At 30.7% G+C, this 6430-nt stretch overlaps 1 non-coding gene across 1 annotated transcript; it reads right to left on the bottom strand.

Annotated features, from left to right (window-relative positions):
• Nucleotides 1-850: 850 nt before the first annotated feature.
• Nucleotides 851-956, bottom strand: LOC149514091 (small nucleolar RNA R71). The gene has a single exon (XR_016329454.1). It is a non-coding gene; the product is annotated as a small nucleolar RNA R71 (small nucleolar RNA).
• Between the last annotated feature and the right edge of the window lie 5474 nt (nucleotides 957-6430).

A 6430-nucleotide genomic window follows, 5' to 3' on the forward strand; every position in this document is an offset into this window, starting at 1 on the left:
TTTAATCTTTATTGAAACTCTGTAACCCTAAAACTCTGAACATTTATTTGTTTAGATATAGAATCTAAGTCTTTCAACTTTGGTATTTATGAACTACCAACACTACATTCTATAATCCCTGAGAAGACAATACTTGGAATACTCTACTTTATTACTTGAACTGTGCACAACATTAATAAAGAATTCTTAGGCTCTATATAAAAAGCAACAATCAAGTTTTTGGCATCATTGTTGAGGATTATAGCAGTGTTTGCAATATCAATAAGGAATTCTTAAGCTTCTATAATATAAACTCTTATTTTTATTTTTGTTTTTTTTTCTTTTACTTTCTTTGATTTTTTTCTTATTTGCATTCACAGATTTAAATGTGTTGACTAAGCTCCAATTGATCAAGCGATAAATAAAACTTTTAGAAGAAAAAGAAAAAAAGCAATCAACACCACCAACACCTACTCCTATGGCGAATGCAAATAATAAAGGGCAAAGAATTTTGAGGGACTATTTAGTTCCTAATGTAGATGGTTTTCAGCCATCCATCTGAAGGCCAGCCATTCAAGCCAATAACTTTGAGATAAAGCCTTCAATTATACAAATAATCCAAACTTCTGTCAGTTTTGATGACTACCAAACAATGATCTAAATATACAATTTTTCTAATTTTGTTAAACTTTATGATATTTTTCGTTACAATGGTGTTTCTGATAAGGCTATTAAACTAAGATTATTTCCTTTTTTTTTTCTCAGGAATAGTGAAAAGTTGGTTGTCTTCTTTATTACTAGGCTCAATTACAACATGGGATGATCTAGTTCATAAATTTTTGGCAAAGTTTTTCAACCAACAAATACTACAAAGTTAAGGAATGAGATTACCACTTTTCTATAGGCTAATGGTGAAACCTTATATGTGAATGAAAGAGATTTAAAGAATTACTTAGAAAATGCCCACATCATGGTTTATCCAAATGGCTCCAAATTTAGATATTTTACAATGGTCTCACACCAACTATGAGAACCATTTTAGATTTAATTGTTGGAAGGGCTATAATGATCAAGACTCTTAAAGAGGCTAATAAGATAACAAAAGAGATGGCTACCAATAATTACTAATGAGGCATGGAAAGAAATAACAATAAAAAATTTGTTGGTTTATTTAAAGTTGATACTATTACTTCCATTAACTTTTAATTGGTTGCCCTTACAAAAAAGATTGAAGCCTTAGGAAACCAAATACAAGCCAACCCTATTAATGCTATACAAAGTCCTTTTATATCTTGTGACATATGTGAAGGTCCTCATTCTTCAAAAAAATGCTAATATAGGGTAGAACCTATCCACTATATTCAAAAAAATAAATCAAACCATAATCCCTATAGCAATACCTACAATTCTAGCTAGTGAAACCACTATAACTTTTCTTGGAATCATCCAAACCACCAAGCCATCAATAACCAAATCAATAACTACCGTAATCCACTAAACAATAACCAACCCTAAGAAAAAAAATCTACCCTTAAGGACATGTTGACTAGGTGATGCAAGCTAACAGTGCAGCATTCAAAGCCTAGCTGCATACATAAAAAACCTAGAAAATCAAATAAGTCAACTTGCCCAAGCCGTAACAAATCGTTCAGTAGGTACCCTATCTAATAACATTAAAACCAACCTAAAAAGATAAGGTAAATAGGGATGCAATGCAATATATTCCATGGGGGATGTTAGGATAGATGATTCTAATGAGAAAGATGATAAACCTATATTGTCAACCTACCCAGCTTTGAAAGACAACTTGAAGTGAATTTTATTAGAATGGAGGATATTTTTGAGGATGAAGAGCTTTTAAGACTTGGTAGAGCTTTAGAGGGTTTTGGCCCCATAGCATTAATGGCCCCTAAAGCTATTGAAACCTATGAGAAGGGCCCTAAGAAGAAAATGGTGATATGGACTAAGAGAAAGATCTAAAAGAATACATTAAATGGTCTCATGAAGAAAGGAAAATACAACTACAAGTAGGGAAAATATTAGTAAAAAGTATTTCGCTTGAGGAGATAGCTCAAGGTGCGTCTGCCAAAAATAACCAAGGAGCAATGGTAATGCATAAGAAGCAACCCTAAAAAGAAAATCCTCAAAAGGAAGTTCAACAAAGGCTAAGGATGACTGTCAAAATGTATAGGTAGTGTTTCAATGTTAACCTACCTGCCTCAAGGCCTATTCCAAAAAATTTGCTCAAAGAACTAAAAGAAGCCCATTCTTAGATGAGTGTAACCCTAAGCATCAACAACTCTTACCCAAAATATTAAAAGATCCTGAGAGTTTTACTATACCTTACATGATTAAAATATTGAAATTTTTTGACGCTCTTTGTGATCTTAGTTCTAGCATGAATTTAATACCTATGAATATTTTTATGCAACTAGGTTATGGAAAGCTAAAACCTCCTACATTCAACATTAAGTTTGCAAATCAATATGCTAAGTTACCATAAAGAATGCTAAAATATTTCTTGGTGAAAATTAGAAAATATGTTTTCTCTATGGATTTTGCTATTTTAGACATTGAGGATGATGAAGCTCCCTTACTTTTCGATTGACCTTTTTTATTCATTGTAAAAGCCCTGAAAGATGTATTAAGGCTAGCATTACCTTTAGGTTCAAACACTTTGACAATGTAATTTGTGTTTGCAAGGTATAGTGTAATAAGAAATAAAGAAGGTGTTAGTGCAATTAGGGAATTTAAAGAAACCCTAAAAACCTATTAATAAAGCCTTTTGACCATCTGAAAAACTTAGCAAACCTAAGCTCCAATATTGTTAACCCTTCCAAAAACTCAAGCTTAGTTTATGTAATCCCAGCTAAAAGAGTTAGCCTATCTCTTCACGCTAAGTTTGTTTATGTTATACCATAAAGAATAAAGCAACAAGGGAAACTCCCTCTTAACAGATGAAAGGATTTTGTATAAATTTAGGGATGGTCAAGCTTGACCAAAACTACCGCTGCTTGAAAGGTAACCCAAGTTCTACTTTAATGGTTGTGATTTCTTGATTTCTTTTATTTTCTTTAGGATATGTATGTTTTAATGTTTTTGTTTGAGTTTTTTTTAAGGATGAAGAAAAGCAAGAAAGATGCATATTCAACCTTGAAGAATTGTGGGGAGTATTTCTTTTTCCTTTGAGTTTCTTGATATATGGTTCCATTTAAGTGTGGGGGAAAAAGAAAACTTTTGATTTCAACTCATCTATTCTTTCAAAACCAAATTGACTTGCTAAACTTTGTTATGATATTTACTTAGTTGGAAATTATAAATATTCTCTTGAATGACTAAAGTATGATATGGAGTTTAAGTATAGATATAGTGAAACTTGAAAAAATTCTTAAGCATGTATTTACTTTGAATATGATTCTTATGCACGCTTTTTTATTCTCTTTATATGAAATGCTATAATTTTTGTAAAGGTTTGTGAAATATGGATTCGTATGAAATTTAATATTTGAATAAGTACTCTAGAATTCACCTACTTAACCCTTAAGGCAAAATCATAGACTACATTTAACTCAAGAAATAAGATACATAGTTTTTGATACTATTTGAGCCTTTTTCAAGCCCTATTTTGATCATGCATCCCTAGTACCCTTATTTTGAGTCTCTATATTAATCATTTTCTTTGTTTAGTTAAATACATTACAAGCTAAATAAGCCTTTTCTTTGATTATTATCCTTTTTTTTATCCTAACCAACTGTGCTTACTTGTTTATCATAGACATATTCTTATATTTGGGAGAGAGAGATGTGCAAGGAAAGCATGACAATCAACAAAAGTAAAGGTAAAGCCTAATAAAGCCAAAAATAGCAATCATTCAAATAAAAAAATGCCAAAAATAAAAAGCAATAAAGAATGCCTTTACAAGTCAAAGTCTTAAAAAGAGCTCCCAATTAATTCAAAATCCAAGAAGTTTTTTTTTAAAAAAAGTAAGCTTAGGGTTTTAAACCTAAAAATTCAATTTTTCCTACCTTGACCTAAGCCTTCCATTACAAGCCTAAAAGACTTTTTGATCTTAAGTTGAATATATAAGTCAACATTAGTGGAGAGGGATAGGGAAAGTGGACATATGAAGCCTATTCTACTTTTAAATTGAAATATGTTTAAATTCTATTTACTTGAGTTATATTCATGATTTAAAGATAGAATAGATTTGTATGTATGATTAGCATAAATTATTGAAAGTTTGCTTTTGAAAAACTTTCTTGTGACTCTATAATTATTCTTAACTTTGTGTTATGCAATAGAACATGTTAAAGAGTTCTGTACAATTTTCTACTCTAAGGATGTCTGAGATTTTGTTTAAGGGAAAGCCAAGATTCAAGTGTGGGGGTGTGATAGTACCAAAAAATATATAGTTTTTACATGTTAAAACGATGCTAAATTTAAAATTTTGGATGATTTTTGGTTCTTTTCATGCTATTTTCATGGCTTTAGGTTTTTTAAGTACAAGATTCATTTTCATGCAAGCCATACATGTAATCATGCAATGCTCACATTCGATCCAACCATGCAAGCACAATGTCACTCACCATTGGTCTAAATTCAATACACAAGCCCATTTGGCTCCTAATCTATTTGGCCAAGGTAGAATTTTGAGACTAGCATGCTTTCTTTTGTTTAGCCATGAAGAGAATGACTTGCACTTGGACTCTATCATATTCAGCCATACAAGGTAGAAGGAGAAGTTGCAAGACCATAAACTCTATGAGCTCAATCCAGTCGGCCAATGAAGATTTTATCTAAAGAAGACTCTTTTGCTTAGCATTGAAAATTTTCAAAACACCAAGAACTATCCTTTATTTGGCCAAGAGTGATTTGTACTCATGATGGACTCTTTAGCTCATCCAATGAAGAGTTTTGATAAAACAAGGGATGTGTAAAATAATTATCAGGATAACTGATGAAAAATCAAATTAGTCTTGAAATCCCAAACCTTAGCCAATCACATGAAAGAATTTGAATCAAGATTGAATTATATAAAGATTAACAACCAAGATTGCTTTCTTAGATCCCCTATTCAGCCAAACTCTCCAAAGAGGAAAAGACCATGTTTGGCTAGGACTTTTTGAGTATTAAGATAGGATCAACCTTTAGTATTTTAATCAAATTCAATTTTTTGTACACCTATCCCCCTTGGCCAAACCAATACTTATAAATAGGTAAGGCCATTCACTTGTTTCATCATCCTTTTCCTACCTTCTCTTCTTTCTTTTAGCTTTTTAGTTCTTTATTTCCTTTTAGTTAAGGTATTGTCTAAGGTGATAGATTTACCAATTACCAAGTTCTTATTCTTTCAATCTTTTCAATCAAAACGTGTTTTCATTCAAAGATTTCTTTTCTAGTTTTCTTGTTTTCAAAATTTTATTCTTGTTTTCTTTAATTTTGGCAAAGCATTCTTTTTACCAAGGTAGATCCAAATTTCCTTATTTCTTTGCAAGATTCGACTACATGTTCTTTCTTGATCTTTAATTTCTTTCATGCAACATTTATTTAATTTCAAAGCAATTTAGCATCTTGTCTACAATATTTTAAAACTTTATTTTGCAATCTTTTGAGTTTAGGTTGTAGGATTAGTTGTTGGCATTAATCTTTGCTTTTCAAATGATAGTTGGTGAAATTTAGAACCTATCTACAAATCATTTTTAATCTTTACTGAAATCTTGTAACCTTAAAACCTTGAATATTCATTTGTTTATATATAGGATCTCAACCTTTCACTTTTGTTACTTGTGAACTACACAACACTACATTTAATAATCTCTGAGGAGATGATACTTAGAATATTCCACTTTATTACTTGATCTATGCACTTACAAGCTTTATATAAAAAGTACAATCACTCAATCTATTGAAAAAAGGGATAGCTTACACAAAGGAAAAGTCTTGGGAAATTTTCCTAGATTTGATAGAATTAAATTGTTTCCAATTTGAAAAAGGCTGAATCCTTATATAAAGAACCTTGAAATCATAATCAAGTATGGAAAAGAAGCAATAACTAGCAATAGAAGTAGATACATAAGAAGCAATCAGCAATACAAGCAACAATATATCAAATTTCTAGCAATCAGTCACATAGAAATTTTTTAGTCTTGGTCTCGAGTTTTAGAGGTTCAATTTTTGAGTTTTGATTTTTAGGTATTCTTTGGTGTTTCTGGGATTAGGAAATTTTCTAGAAGTTTTAATTTCGAGGGTTTGGTTTGATTTATTTTTGGAATTTTTGTTTAGGTTTTAGGTTTTGTTTGATTTTCGGTTTAATATTAAGGGTTTGATTGAATTTTGGTTTTTGAAATTCTGAGAATATTTTTTAAGAATTTTTGGTTGAATTTTGTTGTTTTCTAGGAATAGATTGAATTTTCCTTTGAAGGTTTGGTTTTTTCGATGATTTTCGTAGTG

The sequence above is a fragment of the Durio zibethinus genome, chromosome 17 (assembly GCF_047325235.1).
Source record: "Durio zibethinus cultivar Kanyao isolate XHJ-2024 chromosome 17, ASM4732523v1, whole genome shotgun sequence".
Lineage (NCBI taxonomy): Eukaryota > Viridiplantae > Streptophyta > Magnoliopsida > Malvales > Malvaceae > Durio > Durio zibethinus.